The 18,324-nt window shown below is 44.3% G+C and overlaps 1 long non-coding RNA gene across 1 annotated transcript; it reads left to right on the top strand.

Annotated features, from left to right (window-relative positions):
- Positions 1-5,763: 5,763 nt before the first annotated feature.
- Positions 5,764-14,934, top strand: LOC120098945 (uncharacterized). Its single transcript, XR_005497744.2, has 4 exons — positions 5,764-6,375; positions 7,758-7,982; positions 12,328-12,482; positions 14,431-14,934. It is a non-coding gene; the product is annotated as an uncharacterized LOC120098945 (long non-coding RNA).
- Positions 14,935-18,324: the final 3,390 nt, after the last annotated feature.

Raw genomic sequence — 18,324 nt, 5'->3', positions numbered from 1 at the left:
GCCACTTTCGTAGTAGGAATTCATGTGGGGTGGTATTCTCAGTACTGAAGATTATGAAGACCAATGACCTAGGACCTCTGAAAGACCCTGAAGATGCTTCGTAGAAACACTCGTCGGTATCAAACACTCAGCCAAGATTTAGTCCTTCGTTTAAAAATAGACACGCATGTCCATAGCCTTGGATATTTGCTTTCTTATTCAGCGAATGGTGAAATTCTGTGTATCAAATCAGTTTCAAATTAAATTCCTTATTTATTTAATTAAAAAGGTCTGCTGATTATGCCCATTTTGTATGCCCGTATACCTGAGTTCATGTAAAGTATTTCTTAAATGGAAAGTGATCCAGGGTGAACCATGGCTCAGAAGCCTTCTTGGTCTAGAATCTCCACCCTGTGACAGTTGCCCAGCCAGATGTTGCCACGTGTAGGACAAAAGGATAGCTCTGCTCCGAAAGGACTTGAAGTCTGAGTAAGGGGAAGCAAGTTACATCATGCCTCATAACGTCATTCACAAGGTCGGCACTTCAAGCAACCCGCAATTGGTTCTCCCACAGGTTTTCTTTCAAGCAGAAGAGAAATGTCTTAAGTCTCATTTTGAATACAGATCTTTCATGTACAAGCCAATAGAGGGACACACATGGAGAGAATAAGGTCCACATGTAGGTATCAATTTCTCAAGGCAGTTGCTCAACAATGATGTCACTGGATCGATCATCTTGGTCCAGCTTCCTTGGGTGCCTCTGAAACAAAGCGTCTCACGAGATTGCCGTCAAGATGTTAGCCAAGGCTCTCATCTTCCAAGACTGAGATGAGGCTGAAGAGTCTGTTTCAAGACCATGTAAATGCCTCACTCTGTGGGCCTCTCCATAGACAGCCTAACTGTGCTCCTGACAAGAGAGGGCTGGCCCAAGAGAAGAAGTAGAGAGTGCCCAACCATGAAGCAACAGGCTTTGAAAGCTCAGGGTTCTAAGTAGCATCCTTCACTTGTCAAGGTGCTTGGTTAAGCAGGTATGTGAGTTCCAGGTGTGAACTCCAGGTGTGAGCTCCAGGTGTGAACACCAGGTGTGAACACCAGGTGTGAATTCCTGAAAGTAGTCATCGACTTATAATCTGTCCATTGAACTTGTAGGCAACATTCCAGAAGAATGCTCTAGAGGGGCTTTGCCTCAAGGGCTACAGGAACAGAAAGGGTCTCTTCAGTAGCTGAGAGAGATTAAGTAAGAATTGTACTTGGAAGATGGGTAAAGCTTACTTTTGGTTCCGAGGAAGAGAGTGGGTACAGAAGGGCATAGAGTGTGTAGGTCTGCTACATATGGCATGCTGGCATAAGCTCCATATTGACCATAGTTACGGTGCATCTTGCTAGATAAGGAAAAACTTAAAGGGTCTAAAGCAAGTCATTTAGTCTGTAACATATACATGGGTTTGTCTAATGCACTGAGCTCATCCTAGCCCTCTCCTTTGCTCCAAGTTAAAAGGAAGCTTTACTTGTAACATTCTAAATCCAGTACTTTTCCATGGCTCTTTCCTTCCACCTGGGTACACCCTCCAATCAACCTTCGGATGTTTTCTTTGCCCAATTCCTTTCTATCTTTAGGACTCCCTCCTAGACCCAAGGCAGCAGAGCCTTTCTCTGCCTTTCCACTGTGAATAAAGGGGCCCTCTTCCAATGGTCATCCCGCTCCGTGTATCATTTTTTAAAGTTGTCCGTTTGCTTGTCTGTGTCAACTTCTTCAATCTTTGTGGTGGTTCTAATAAGACTTCAACCCCACCCCCAACCCCCACTGCCCATAGGCTCATATGTCAAAACACCTAGTCCCCAGATGGCGGAACCGTAGGGGAAGGATTAGGAGGTGTGGCCTTGTTGGAGGAGGTGTGGCCTTGTTGGAGGAGGTGTGGCCTTTTTGGAGGAGGTGTGGCCTTTTTGGAGGAGGTATGTCACTAGGGGTGGGCTATAAAGGTTTCAAAAACCCATGCGCTTTTCCCATAGGAGCCTGACCTATATGATAAAAGATCCTGACGGATTCAGAGACCTTTTCATTGGCTGCCTTGCTAGTCCCTCTCCAATGCCTGATTCTGCTGGGGGGTGAAGTAAGAACCAGCAAGATCTCTGAAGCAGGTAGGCAGCTGATGAGAGGATAGAGCTGATGTGGTAAAATTACTGAATCATAAAAAGAGCCGGTAAGTAAGATTTCCGTTCATCTTGATCTTCTGCACTAACACATGTCCGTTGGTTTTCGGCACTAGACAGAATCTCTCCATACATAAACATAAGATCATCATCCACTCCTTTAGGGGAAGGACTACAGAATTACTTCTCTAGAGCAGTGGTTCTCAACCTTCCGAATGCTGCGACCCATTAATACAACTCACCTTGTGCTGTGGTGACTTCCCAGCCATAAAATTATTAATTTTTGTGGCTATTTCATAACTGTAATGTTGCCACTGTTATGAATTGTAATTAAATATGTGTGTTTTCCAATGGTCTTTGGCAGTCCCTGTGCAAAGTTCATTTGTTCCCCAAAGCGGGTCTTGGCCCACAGGTTGAGAACCACTGCTCTAGAGACAGTATGCAAACTACACCTGCTTATCAGGACTGTGGTGTCTGGTCATAATAATTGACACTGAGAAGCCACATGACCTATGTTCCAATGAAAGTCAGTTAGGACAGCTTTGTAGGAATTACTGCAAAAAGCAGCTGTCTTTCAACTTGACTGTAAGCTAGAAGGTCCAAAGTTTGGCTGTTCTAGGGGTTTGGAATGGCAAACTGGATCTATGAGAAAAGCCTTCCCAGAGGAAAGCAGAGATGGAGCCCAATTTGATCCAAGCCCATTCGAGCCCCATGTAAGCCTAAAGACTGTCTCTCCTCTTTCATTCAGTGAATGTTTAAGTCAAAGACAGTTTGGTTTGAGTTTCTGTCCTTAAGAGTACAGTAACTCAATTGATAAGTATTTGCTTAGCATGCATGAAGTCCTGTGCTCAATTCCCAGCACCCCCCCCAACACACACACTGGTCATGGCGGTGCAGGACTGTAAGTTTCAAGATCCCTAAGTAAAGGCAGGAGCGTCAGAAGTTTGAGGTTATTCTTGGGTATATATCAACTACGAGGCTAGCTTTGACTTCCTGAGATGCTGTCTCTAAAGGAAAGGAGTCCTGTTTAGCATTTCCCATTCTGGTCTCTTAGTCTTTTGTAAGCACCATCATTAGAGCTCAAGCTTGTTTCTGTTTCTTCACCTGCTCCTTGCCTTAGCATGTTGACTGTATTGATTGGATCTGTAATAAAGCTGTTCTCCATTATGGAGTACAGACCCATACTACACCCAGATCTATGGTGTTCCGGGTGACTGTGCCTAGAGTCCCTTATCGGACCACTGGCCATAAATCTGTCCTTGAGGTCTAAGATGTTGAGGTATGTGGAGGACCCCACAGAAGGCAGGGACACGTGACTTCAACAGAAGGGCTGAGCACAGTGTTAGCCCACCAGGAAGCCTGTAGATCTGCTATCTAGCATAAAATATGTCACGAATTACACAGCGGAAAGATGAAAAAGAGTGGAGAATGTTTGGGAAGAAACACGGGATAACAGAAGCTCACGGCCATCTGTCAAGGCAGGAATATCAAATTAGCAAAGCTGTAATCTGGTATTACTACAACAGCAAAATATTAAATAAGTTACATTAAACTCATGGCTCTATGTTTACCAAAGGGAAGTGTGTGTGGTGTATTTTAGTACTGTTTTTTATTTTATTTTTTAAGTCTTTTTAAAATTATTTATTTATGTACACGAGTACACTGTCGCTGTCTCCAGACACACCAGAAGAAGGCATCCGATCCCATTTATAGATGGTTGTGAGCCACCATGTGGTTGCTGGGAATTGAACTCAGGACCTCTGGAAGAGCAGTCAGTGCTCTTAACCACTGAGCCATCTTTCCAGACCCTAGTGCTGTTTTTTTATTTTCTCATAGCCTACAAAATAATAATAATAGTAGTAGTAGTAGTAGTAGTAGTAGTAGTAGTAGTAGTAGTAGTAGTAGCAGCAGTAGTAGTAGTAGTAAAGATTTGGTAGAGAAAGGAAGAGGATTTGATTTCTAACGGTATTCGCTTGCATGCAACATTTCATCCTTTGATAACGGAACACCGTTGTTCTCCACTTTGGACATCACCTGCTAGTGCACATATTTTTTTTAAACCCTCTAAAATCATGCAAAATGTCCTAAGGAGAGGATGCTAGAGCCATAGTGGGGTTACCCACTACTGGTCTCCCAAGACTCTGTTGTATCCGTCATCAACAGCTCTGTTCACATCTGGGTCTTGTGAAGCAGTCTTTCTTCAAACCAAACAAAAGCCGGCCTGAGTGAGGAACTGAGAGCCAATAGAATGCCTCGGTCCTAGGGGAAGAGCCATTAACTCTGTTTATAAACAAGGACACCAAGACCGGCCTTGCTCATTCCCAAATGCTTCGTCAAAAGAAGAGGAAAACTCTCACTTGGACACCTAACCCCCACTGCCTCCCCAAGGGCTACCCCCAAGAAAGCTGTAGATTGAGGTCTTTGAAGTGCTTCGGGGACCGCAGCATGCTGACTAGCGCCATCTAGTGGAAGAAAGGAGCAATCAGCTGCCCCTTCTCTGGCAGGATTGAAAATACACCCAAAAGATTTAGAGGGAGGGGGAGCTCTGCGAAGCTCGCTGTGTGAGACATATTGGATACTCTAAAAGCTGAAAATATCCAGGTGTATGGAATAATCCAGAAATGTTGGGAAAGTGAACTGGAAAGCTTTAATCCTGTCAGTCATTGCCTGAGTCCAAATTTTATACAGTTTAAATACATATTTAAATATATTAAATATATTTAAATAAATATAAATCTTATATTATATATTGCTATATTACATATTGTATATATTATATGTTTTATTTATATTATTAAATATTATATGTTGTATATATTATTATGTATATAAAATAAGAGACCAAAGGACTCTGTTATAGGTTAGTAACAGTCATATTTAAAATGCAGCCAGCAAGGCAAAAAAAAAAAAAAAGGGAAGAAGGTGGTAGAGGAGCATAGGGAACACCCTGGGGTTGGCTCTGAATGTTCTTTTCCACTCAGGGTCCTTTGTCCCCAGCAGAAGGAAGGCAGAAAGGCTTTCTTAGTGACCAAGTAGTCAGCATTGAAAGCACCATTATGGGAGCTTCCTTTTGAATAGTCTTGCTGTGACCAGAACAATCCCTGTAACTTTTGTCTCTCGCTCTCTTGATTCCAGTAGGCAGGTTAGGACAGAGGAAGATTCTATAACTGAAGTAATGCCAGGCCATCTTTTGTCTCAGATACTGTCAGGATGGCCCCTCTAAGGCTGGGTTTTGAACTCCCATGTATGTGTGTGTAACAGGGTCTCATGAATACAAGTGAGCAAAACCAGGATGGGGGGGGATTACTTAGGCTGGGGGAGGGGAATTTATTAGAAGTTTGGGGAAAATATTTTACATAAGCAAAGAAACAGTCAAGTGACTGAAGGGAAATGGCTCTGGACTTCCAGAACTTTGGGAATCAGGGGCTTAGATGGTACCTGGATCCTTGTCTCTGAAATCTCCATGGATTTTTCCCATCACAGCAAGCCAGTTTCCCTTCAAAGTGGGTAACGAGTTCCCTGGCCTTGGCCAAATCTCTCCTCTCATAGAACTTTCCACACAAAAGCCTGGCTTTCCCTAGCTCTGAGTTTGAACATTCCATAGAGATACTGACCAGCCTAGCTGAGGTCAGAGGCCTGAGGGAATCTTCACTGACAGCGTAGACATCCCAGTCCTTCACAGAAACGTTAGCAATGGAGTCATCATGCCATCTTCCCTCAAGACCTCATGTCAACTAGTTCCTAAACTAGGGATCTCAACTTCACTCCATAGCTCCTTCTCAAACGCCTTCTATAGCTCCCTTACTATCTAGAATTCAACAGGAATGGGCCACTTGTCAGGAGAAGCCCAAGTTGCCTGCCCGGGAGGTGAGTCAGCTGCTGACAGTTGTGTCTGTGCTCACTCACCATGAAGAATAGGATGGCTCAAAACATAAGGATATCAGTCAAGAACTAACTACAACCCCACATTGCTCCTTTGTTAGGTCACAAAGGCAAGGAGGTATGTCACCTATGCATCTATGGGTGGTGAGGTGGGGTGCTTCTGAAAGGAATGTGCAAGGTGGGACATACGAACACCAACATGGTGGATGGGTGGCAGCACATCAACCATTTTGTTGCATCCTAGGGTTACAGAATTATGGTCTACACACAGCACAGGTCTACACTGAGCTTTTGTTTCTCTTGCCTGGAAGTTTGAAACCCTCTTCTCATCCCACTTCAAATTGGGACAATTTAGAAGCAAAGGTAAGTGTGACTTGGGTCAAACAGTCCTTGACCATAATGGCGACTGGAAACAATGGCTCCAATCTTCTCATGTCGGATTACTATGTTCTCGTCCCAGTTTTTCGTTCATGGAGATAATTGGCCCTGAAAAATCAGTCTAATACAAGATAGAATCCTAAATTAAGCCTATGATTTATCAGGCTATAAAAGACTCTGGGGTAATATCCATTTTCTTCTCTTTGTCCTGTTGTGATGAGGATTTCTAATTGCGGGGAGTTCGGATGAAGGGGTGGCGGTAAGAAGAGGGGAGATCAATTAAGGAGCAGTCTATAAGACCTGAAAGGTGAGGAACTCATTTCACGACCGTCATCAATCGTTATTGTCTCCAAAAAGTAGCAGGGGATGAGACTCAAATGTTAGTTCATGCAAGTATTAAAAAGAAATTTGTGAAAGATTTTTAAAAAAAGACACCATCTTTGGTGAAAAAGATCATATCATAAAGTAAATAGGTGGACTTTTTTTCTAAAAAAAAAAGAAAAAACAAAGCCACAAAACAAATAAACAAACAAAAACAAACAAGGGACCAGAGGAGAACAATGGGAGAGAGGCTCTTCAAGGAGAGTGGGAGGTTGCATCACTGTCGTATGACCTGTGATGTCCACAGCTCACTGAAATGAAGTTCAGGCCTGAGAGAAACTAGACTTAGGGTAGACAAGATGATGTGGGGCCAAGGACGAGTCCGATCACAGAAGGGACTTACGTTATTATTGTTACCATGTTCCTGCAGACCATGATTTTAGTCATAAAATAACTTCTTTTTGAGTCTGAAGAACATAATTCAAAGTTTGTTGGCTATGCTAGAAACCATTTGAGAATCACAAAAGCATTTGAAACCAATCTTTTCAAGGTATAATGAGTCCATGAAGCCTACTCCACCTTTCATACCATGGTGCCAACGACTTTAGGGTACTAAGGATACAACTTTTGACAGAGTATTCTGAATTTTGGCTTCATCTTCCTTGAGCAGAGTTTGGTAGGAGAAGACATTTTCTAATGGAGTTAGCTTGTAATGTGTCTTGAAAGGTCACCGAGGAGAATATTTTGTGAGGGCCTGAGGATAGGCTGAGGATGGGGAAACTTAGAAGACAGGATGACAGAGAAACTCACTCTGGGAGGCTGCATTAGTGACTTTTCTAATTGCCGTGACCGATATCTGACAGGAACAACCAAAGGAAGGACGAGTCTCTTCTGGCTCACAGTTTGGGAGGACCCAGTCCATCAGGGCGAGGAAGGCACGACTGCAGTTGGGCGAGGGAGACGGTTATATTACAGCCACAGTGAAGGAACAGAGCGGAATGCTAGTCCTCGGCTCATTTTTTTCTCTTTCCACTTATGTTGTTCAGTGCAGGGCCTCAGTTCATCGGATGATGCTCCCCACCTTCAGTGTGGCTGTCTCTATTCTGCGAAGCCCCTCTGGAAGTTCCTCCACAGACATATCCAGATGTTTATAATCCAGATGTTCATACCTTCAGCAATCCTGAAGGCTGTCAGGTTGACCATCAAGATTCATCATCCCATAAGGTGAACCAGGGACCCCTGCATCTGCATCAACAGAACTACATTCCAAGGTGGAACGACTTTTTTTTTATCGACTAACTATTCTTTGGGTGTACACTAAAAGTAGTTGAGGTAAACTTTGGAGATGGAAACACAAGAAGGCACACCAGCACCCTTTGTCTTCTGGGTCCTCAAAGCTCTGAGTGAATGGGTACTTTACTTACGCATTAATTAGCTATATTTAGGGTCAAAGATCATCCAGAAATCCAATCCAACCTCTTAAGCAGGGTTACAGGATGAAAATAGGAATATTCAGTATCTCTCTCCACCCCGACCTGGCCACAACATTCACAAGGCGACTCGTCATTGTTTTTCCAATTGGAACCTTGGCTGCTGGAACCCTAAGTCTTCCTTGCTGTTTGCTTGTGACTCTCAATCTTTTTAAGGCCCTACTCCAAACCAATGAGGGACTCTAATAGACAAGAGCAGTTCCAACCTCCCACTCCTACATTTAACAGGTTATTGGTCCTTTCTACTGTCCTATGCATTACTTAAGGCCTTGAAACATCACAGTGGCCAAAGTAACCCCCATAAGCTCACATGCTTGTATTTAAAGATAGGAGGTATGGGTGAAAGGGAAGATGAAAAGAAGAGCTAATTTTGTAATGCAAGTTCAGACTACATTGTTATGGGAGAGAATGGAACAGACAGAGAGGACTGAGGGGCATCAGGCGTGTTGGTGCATCCCTGTCATCCTACTGGGAAATAGAAGCGTGGGGGGGGGGGGAGGACGACCAAAAATCCAAGGTCATTCTTAGTTCCATTGTGAGTTCAAGGCTAGGCTGTGCTACAATGTGTCACTGTCTCAAAACAAAAGAAAAACAGTCAAGCAAATAGAAGTGATGGGGTAGCTATTTTAAAAGAAACATTGTACTAAGTGTCTTTAAGAAGGGGAGAGTTCAGCAGTTGTCTTGAGGTAGGAAGATGTCGAAGGATATGAGCAGAAGAGCTTCAAAGATGAAAGGCAGCCAGGGCCCCTGCCCTGAGATAACCTGAGTCATTAAGTTGCTTGAGTTACAAGGACTAGAGTAAGAGTGGTCTGTAAAAAGGTTCAAATAGGAGCCAGTTCACTGCCACACAGAAAAGGGTAAAGCCCCGAGGCTTCTAAGAGGGAGGTGAGCAGCAGGGATTATCAACCTGACTTTTATTGTGAAAGGAAATCTTCCAGAGTTCCCTGAACAGAGATCGCTCCACCCAGGACTCTGGAATACTGGAGACTGGCAATCCCAGACTTTCTCAGCTCAATCAAGGCCTCTTGGTAAGGTATTTCTGAAGAGTTGCATCCACTCTAAAGAGTCATGGACGTCTCCAAAGACAGGGATAGAGTTTGCTTCAAAGTAGCAGCAAGGGTGTTTTGTATAGAAGCCTCCTATGGACTGGGTGTGGTACGGTGGTTGCCTGTGCCCTGGGTTCCGTTCCTAACACCACAAAGACACACACTTTGCTATGACAACCCCATTGCATTAACTCACTGTTGGAAGCCCTCAGTTAAGTCACCTTCGATAAAACGTCTTAACTAGGGTTGCATAACAAGGTAGCTATTACAGAAACATTTTTAAAAGGCTGAGAGAGCAAACCACAGCTGGGTGTCTGCTGTAAGGCTACCCCTTCAGGAAATGCTTTGCAGAGACCATACATAAGATTCGGAACTGCTTTCTCTAGCGTTGAGTCATTTTCAAAGTTTGTGCTAAAGAGTGAGATGTTTGCACAATGCTTCCTCAGGGTGAAAGATTCCACACGGTAAGAAGGCTCTTTGGCTTGTAGGACAGCCTCGAGAGCCAGGTTGCTTGATTCCAACAGTCCACAAGCCCCCATCCTGGCCAGAACACTGTCCTTTGTCTGTAAAGCATCAGAAAAAGGGACAGCATCGCCGCAGTAAATCACACCCAGCCAGATGACAACTGATAGGCAACAGAATGTCATGTACAGACTCCGCCAAGTATCTGCAACAGTGGGAGGGAGTGGTTAGAGTCCAAACTGTTTCACACGCCCTGGAAATGTCACTGAGTGCCACAGTCATCAAGTCCTATTCTAAATCACGGAGGGAAAAGAGTATGTAAAATAAATAAATAAATAAATAAATAAATAAATAAATAAATAAATAAAGGCTTTCTCTCATGGAGTTTCCATTCTAAATGCCTGTAACTTTCCAAATAGCTATGCAAATTATCAGCAAATTCCTGGTGTACTGGACAAAACACTTGGAAGAGAAACAGAGACCTTTGTGGGGGTGTCAGACTGTTAGGGTCATGGTCAAAGGTCATCTGTGGACTCTCCAAGGATAGGCACCATTGGAGCAGAGATCTCTGTTCTTGGTCTTCATTGTTGTATTCCACTAAGCCAGGGGAGACGATGGCCGCCTCCTAGGAAATGGTTTCCAGAGGCTTGTGAGCACACAGATGGCCAGAGTCCTTCCCATTCCTGTTGCCTCTGTACTTGTCATCATAGAAATGTCATATACATGTGTGTGGCGTACATACTTACAAGTGTACACTGTGACATAATACTTACAAACCTATGTGACACTCATGCTCATGACACATGCAAGCAACATGTATACACATGTGTAATGTGCATGCTTATGATATACATGTAACATACACATTTATATGTATATGTAATTGTATGTACTCATTACAGGCACACAAGCAGCACACATACTTTCACTATTCACGTATGCAACATGTATGTTTGCACATCCTCAATTACCACTGCAGAGATAACATGTTCTACATAGTGAAAGAAAAAATGACTTTCAGATTCCACTCGGGAAGGGAGGAGGTGACGAATGGGGGACATTTAAACACCTGAAATTCTTCCCCTCTGACAGTTTTGTTTGTGGTTTTGGAGATGGAGTCTTTCCCAGTTGCCCAGGCTTGCCTGGAACCGACTACATAGCCCAAGCTAGACGTGAGGTCCTCCTGTTTCAGCCTCCGAAGCACCAGGATTATTAGCATACACCACCACGCCTGGCTCCTTCCTTGAGATTTCAGTCAACGGGCTAACTTACCCAGCTCTCACTTTATCCGTGGGAAAATGGTAACCACACCTAATCCTCTGGACTGGTTATAAGAATGAAATCAGTTAAAATCTGGGCAGCTAGTAGCTGTCTTAGTACATGTTTATATTATTCTCCCAGAATGCCTGGAGAATTAGTAATTCACAAAAGCTGTCACGGAACAATCCAATGAACATAAAAATTTTATTTCTTTCCCAGCATCGGAATCAGAAATTTTAGGATGTCCAGGAAACCAATGGCTTCCACTCCATTAAGATTTATTGAAATGCTCATTCCTCTATGCTGCTAGCATTATTCTCCCAACTTGTGGGTTTGTTTAAAGTCTTCAACCTCCGCTCAGTATTGGGTCACCAAAGATAAGAGTGAGCTTATCTGGACTCCTCCTTTGGACACTAAACCTGGGACTGTAACAGTCAATCAAGCTCTCTGGGCGTGTGCTCAAGCTGATCTCAAGTAGTGTTCTAGTTTACTTTCTCTTGGTATGATAAAATACTGACCAAAGCCAGCTTGCGAGAGAGGGTTTATTTGACTCACTGAGGGCAGTCCGTCATGTAGAGAAGCCAATGAAAGGAACTCAGGAATCAGTCTGGAGGGGTTGGGGATTTAGCTCAGTGGTAGAGCGCTTGCCTAGCAAGCGCAAGCGGGATTCGGTCCCCAGCTCTGAAAAAAAAAAAAAAAAAGAAAAAAAAAAGAAAAAAAAGAAAAAAAAAGAAAGAAAGAGTCTGGAGACAGGGACTGAAGCAGAGATCATGGAGGATCATTGCCTGCTGGCTCCCTCCGGGACTTGTGTTCAGCTGTCTTGCTTATATATGCCTGGCCCATCTGCGTAGGGGTGGTGCCACCCACAGTGGGCTGGACCCTCCTACATCATTTAGTAATAAGGAAGTGCCTCACAGACATGAGCACAGGCCAATGTGATAGAGGCAGTTTCTAGTTGATGCTGCTTTTTCCCAGGTCTACCAACCAAGATTAGCTATCACACATGATCTTCGAGATTACTATTTCCCCTTGGTCTAACACGGGCACATGTGACTTTCCATGTAGCATTTGTCACCACAATTTAGGAAGCACAACGTCTACTGCATTGACATTGCCTGAAATGAAGCTCAGGGAGACCTTCTTGGCTCCATGTTTTAAGCTCACTTGACGTTTACAGCAATAAATTAGAAGAGAGTCCTGTGTCTCACCTGAGTGCTTGGGGCTCCGTGTGGTGGTTTCTTCCAAATACATGACTGGGATACTTTCTCGTTTCTGTGGTTCAATTCCATCTAGGAGACCAATGTGGAGGAACTGCAGGGCGCTCATGGCTGATTGCCACTATGTTGTTCTTATTCAAGGGGACTCCATTCAAGAGAGGAGCTCCATGTTTACAGTTGTGATGGGTATCAGGCTTTCCCAAAATGTGAAGGCGAGTCACTGCTGGATTAGAGGTCTACCCTTAATGTGGGCACACATCCCACCTGAGCCAGTGCTGTCTGCTTGCAAACCTATGGTGAGTCTTACTCCCCTTGATGGCTGAGAATTCTCTCTACTCTGACAGGCTCTCATAGAGATTCAGCCAATCAGGCCTCTGCCTGCTCTCCCAGGGGCCTTTGTGTGTTTACTAACCTCAGTGGACATGATAGCTCTTATCCCCAGCGAGAAGGGTGAAGGGGGGGGGGCACTGAACCCGGTTGTTGGGTGGGCATTTGAAGCAATCATAGTGATCAAGTTTCTACACAGAAGCTTGCCGCTCAGTGAGCATAGCTTTGAGCCATGCCTTTGTATTTCACGGTTAAGAGCACATTCTGGGTTTGCACATCACACTCTAGGTTGCTAGCTTATAGACTCTGGAAAGTTCTACTTTCCATAGGAGAAGATCAAAAGGCTCTTGTTGGTCTGGCACTTCTCCTTCTTCTCCGTGACTGCCAGGCACATGACTTGGTCTGGAGATAGCAGTCATGTGATGTGAATGAGCATTAGATTGAGAGGACGACAGCCAAGATATAAGCTTCCATGACCAATCACAGCTCATCTGCATCAAGGCCAGAAACATCTCCATCTGACATTCTTCTGTGTATTCTTTTTCCTTCTCCATGCTCTATGTGAGGTGTGTGAGTGTGTGAGGTGTGTGTGTGTGTGTGTGTGTGTGTGTGTGTGTGTGTGAACTTTGAGATTGATGTTGGGAATCTTCCTAGATTACTCTTCTACCTTATTCCTTTGGGCAATGTCTTTCCGTTAAACTCAGTCTGAGGTGGGTCACCACTCAGCACCTACATGGGTTTTGGGATATCAAAATCTGACTCATATGCCTTTGAGGCTAACAGTTGAACTGTTGCTTTGAACCCCTGAGCCATCTCTCCGGCCATGCTTCTAGCCTTCTCACGAATGAGGCATTGCTGTCTGGATTGCTTCCACCATTTCTAACTCTGACTGTAGAGATCCAGACTCTCACGCTGACGTTGAACCACACACATCTCTGTGTTTCCTAATGTGTAAAACAGAAACATATAAAGGCACATGGCTGGAGGTTAGTGACCACTGTTAGTGGTCCGTTTTCCAGGAATGGCCCTGCTTGTCATCTATCTCGGTTCCTTAAGAAATGTGTCAGGCGGGACACTCTAAAGGGACAGAGCCACAACGGAGATACACCCAACTTTTATCTGCACCTTAAAGTAGATTTTCTTGGAGGGCCTTTGATGCAAACCATAATTACACCTATGTAAACAATAATTATATAAGAAACTGTTGTAGTGTGTGGCCTAAATAGTAGGGTGTTTAGGAGAGGGTTGAAGTCAACTAATACATAACGATTTTATTTTTTTCACCTACAGAATTTTGAATCCTTTGGGTTGCCATACAGGTACAAGTGGCAACATGTGGTCTCCCTTTATGTAAATTAAAGTTTCACAGTGGGAACAAATAATTTGGAGAGCTTTCCCAACTATCTCTATGGAAGAAAGAGGTCCTAGGGTCTGAACTTTTCTGCCTTACTCCCTTGACTATGAATTAAACAGTCAAACTGCTTAATTCTTTTTCTCCTGATCAGAAAGGAGGTCATTCAATTGGGTTTTAGAATATCAGACAAAACCAGCTGGCCCATTGCTGAATTAGGGAAAGAGGAAATACTGACTCAACCCATTTGAACAGAGAGCAGCGTGGGCAGAGAGGGTCAACCTTACACATCTTTTATTGCAAAATAGTTCCAGATCTCTTGAGACTGGCTGAGTGGGAGAGAAGAGATTGCGCTCCTGATGTAGAAGCTATCTATGAGGACCGGAAAACAGCACTTGGGTATTGAGAAGAATGCAGAGCCACTGTCCCCTTTCCCTCCATGCAGGACAGCGTCTGACCAGTTTGATATCTGTACGGCACTTGGGAGTTTCTAAGTCTTAAGGATCTGAACTCATCAACGCAGAACTTGAACTAATCTTAGCCTTGGCCTTTTGTCTTGGGAACAGAATTGGCTCTGAGGTTCTAAGTGACTCACTGAGGAAATACTTGGGCACGCTGTGCAAGATGAGGGCAGTATTTTAACAACAGGCCATCGTGTAAGGCATGGAGAAGAGTCACAAATGAAAGGAAAATAAATTAAAGTCCAGAAACCAGAAGAAGGCTTGGAGCAAAAGGCCAACACCATACCCTGGAAACGGAATGCCAGCACTTTGGAAACAAAACATCTGGGCTAGAATCATCAATGAGCTTGTGATGAGACTTAAGAAAGAGCCACACCAGTTTGTCTTCTGTCCTTATGTGCTTGCCTTACGCCAAATGGTTGAATGTAAAGTACCCTAATGGTTGTTAAGCGTTTTATAAATTAAGGGCTCTGAAAATATAAGCCGTGACCATCCTTACTGGAGAAGAGACCACCATGATACTGAAAATTATGAGGTCTATCAGCCAAAGAGCTTGACCAGAAGGAAGCTATGAAACTTTGAACAAAATTAAAACAAAACAAAACAAAACCATTTCTCAGTGCTTGGCCTTGAACTGTTACAAGGGGTGGGGGTAGGGGCGGCTTTTTAACATCCCGAGTGTTAGAACTGTGGCATTACCGGAAGGGGAGGGTCTGTCCTTCTCTGATCTTTTCAGAAGGACAGAAAATTGGAGTCATGGGCCACAGCTTCCAGAAACATGCTGTCCCATTCTCCCTCTCCTACTCTGGACAGACATTACCAATCAATTCTAACTCTATGTGTCTCTGCAATACCTTCAACTTTCTTTCATACAGTCTTCTGGAAGGCCGCTGTTAACTACCAGTCTTGAACTCAGTATGTAGAAGTGGCAGGCCTGCTTCAGTTTCTTGAGAAGACATTACAGGCTTGCTCCATCAGACCTGACTAATGCTTTCATTTTATATATAAAGAAGCCAAGACACAGGAATAGCACACTTGGGGCTCAAGTCTACCCTACCCCCCCCACACACACGCACACACACACACACACACACACACACACACACACACACACACACTCCCGTACTCTCACTATTAGCCATACCACTTGGAACTTACAGTACAGTCAGGGCTTTGGGACATGGCCAATGATCTTATTTTACCTGAGTGGGTATCTCTCCCTTCCCCCAACCCCAGGGCATAGCCTAATAGCACAGGGCAAAGCTCTTGCAGAGGTGACTCAAAGCCTCTGAGGCAGCCAATGGCAAAAGCAATCAGGCCTGTGGTGCTTCAGGATCTGTTTCTGTGAACATTCTCTTCAAACATGAGAGTTTCATGCAGATCCTAGATAACATTCTTGGTCACATCCGGAACAGGCTTGCGACCGGTCTCTTGGGAAACAGCATCATGGGTATGGGAACACAGCCAGGAAAGTAAAACTGAGAGTTCAGCCCTTCCCAAGTCTTAACTGTGAGTAAACGAAGAGAAACAGCTTCATCACTTTGATTGGACCATCTTATCGCAGAACTTTCCACCTTTGTGCTTCCTGCGCTCCCAACAAGCCTCAGTGTGATAATGAGGAAAGAGGAGCTTACAGTAGGCACGCCTCTGCCCCCACTCCCCACCCCCACACGTTCTTATGACATTATAAGAATTGGGTAACCTCTTCTCATCCATTTAACTGTATGGATTTGCACACGCGTGCACATGCATGTGCATGTGTGCATGTGTGTGCATGTGTATGCATGTGTGTGCATGCATGTGTACCTGTGTAGGTACCACAGGCCCATAGTCTTATGCATTATGTTCAGCCCCTCTTTGGTAGCAGCAGCCCCTAAAATCTATGCCTTTAGCAAAGCCCAGTGCATACCGTTGGCCACAGTCCTCCTGGGGTATATCAGATTTGTTACTAGACTCTCATCCATATTGTAATTTTGTGCCCTCTGATATCTTCCATTTCCTTGTCCTTGACACTCTTTGTTCCTGTGATGTTTGACCAATTCTTAAATTCCACAGTATTATAAGGCATTTTTTTCTCTCTGTGCTGCTGAATTATTTGTTTATATGTATTGTGATAAATGAAAAGACTCTTCTTCCTCTTTTTCCTCCTCCTCCTACTCTTCCTCCTCCCCCTCCTCCTCCTCCTCCTCCTTCTTCTTCAGAATACTGTTTATATGTATTGAAACAGATGGTAAGACTCGTCTCCCTCTTCTTCTTCTCCTTCTCTTCCTCCTCCTCTTCCTTCTCCCCCTCCTCATCTTCTTCTCTTCCTCCTCCTCCACCCCTTCTCCTTCTCCCCTTTCCTCCTTCTCCTCCTTCCCCTCCTCCATCCCTTTTCCTCCCCTCTTCTTTCTCTTCTCCCTCCTCCCCCTCCCCTCCTCTCCCTTCCCCTCCCCTCCCTCGTCCTCCTCCCCCTCCTGCTCCTCTTCTTCCTCAAGGATAAACAAAATTCTGTAATATATATAAAGCACATCTATAAAAGTTGATTCATCGTTCAGTGGGCTCTCTGGAGGCTTGTGTGACTTGCATATTATGTGACCTACTGTGAGCATGGCCACGGTGTGATTTCATCTCCCCTGGGCTTATATCCAGAAGAGAGATGGCTGGTCTACAGTAGTTCTGTTTTTAATTCCATTGAAAGCCTCCACACTGCTCTGCTCTAGTCACCTTGGTCCTCACCAGCAGCACACAGTGAGTAGTTCCCCATCCCTCTCACCCTGGACAACACTGGCTACCTTCTCAGTTTTATAAAAGCTGTCCCCACTTTTTATTCATTTATTTTTGTTGCTGCTGTTGTAAGCACACAAAGAAACAAGCTTGACTCAGTATTTTCTTTATCATGGACCATTATGCCGTTACCCTCATTTATGACACCCCACCCCAGTCCCCACCCCAGCTCCCACCCTCCTGTATCTTGTTGGTCCCAATCTTGTTTTGATTTTTAATGATGGGGTCCTCAAAGCTGGTTGGCTGCTTCTGTTCTTACTACACCTTCCTTCCTTCTGTGCCGTTTCCGGTCTGTGCCCCGCCCACATCAGCACCCTCTGACATTTTGTTGCTTCTTGCCTGGCCCTCTGTGAAGTTCTGTGTTTATGTTCCCAGACAAATGTCTTTCCCGAGTTCCCGTACCACGAGGTCTCACTCCGTGTTAAATCAAGTCAAAAAATGGTGACAGATTTGATACTCTCTATACTGCTTGCCCCTTTTAGAGTCGGCGGGAGAACAAGCTGGATTAAGCGATGCTCTCAGAGAAACCTAGAAAATCTAATGCCCAGTAGAGAAGAGACAGAGGTGAACGTCAATAACAGATCTTATAGATTCCAGTGAGGTGCAAGATAAAACAAAGAATGGAGCGCACACCCTGAAACCATCTTCCGACTGTTTTACACTTCCAACCGGAAGTGATGCACGCAAAGGCAAAGGTCTTGAGCATGGAAAGTCGCAGTCCCAGTGGAGCAGGGACACCTGCCTCTGTAATGGCTGGAAAGCCATTGAGATGCATAATCACGGTCCTGCTGACGTCAGCACTTACGAAGGTGCTTGGGCTGTTTGAAAGGCTGTCCATTGTATGATCGGCATGGCTCGAGATAAAGGAGATGCCCAGATAGGCAATAATAGCTGTGATGCTTGTCTTTTCTGTCCCAGTTTCATACATGCATCCATGTATCATACTGGCCGGGGTCGATTTGCTCAGGAAAGTTGTGGTATCAGTAAAGTTTCTCCTCTTCTCCATCTTTCTCCCAGTTCATCCTTAATCTTGACTCCCACTGTCTTCGTGTGTGTGTGTGTGTGTGTGTGTGTGTGTGTGTGTGTGTGTGTGTGTGCATATATATGAGGGTGTCTGAGTGTCTCTGTGTACATCAGCATATTACCTTGACACATGTAAACTTTTATATAATCTTGATAAAAGCATATGTATAACCATTAACATATTTTAAAGATCAAAAATCATTTATGCGT

Source organism: Rattus norvegicus, chromosome 20 (assembly GCF_036323735.1).
Source record: "Rattus norvegicus strain BN/NHsdMcwi chromosome 20, GRCr8, whole genome shotgun sequence".
NCBI lineage: Eukaryota > Metazoa > Chordata > Mammalia > Rodentia > Muridae > Rattus > Rattus norvegicus.
The sequence above is the reverse complement of the archived record's forward strand: the minus strand, read 5'-3'. Positions and strand labels throughout refer to the sequence as shown.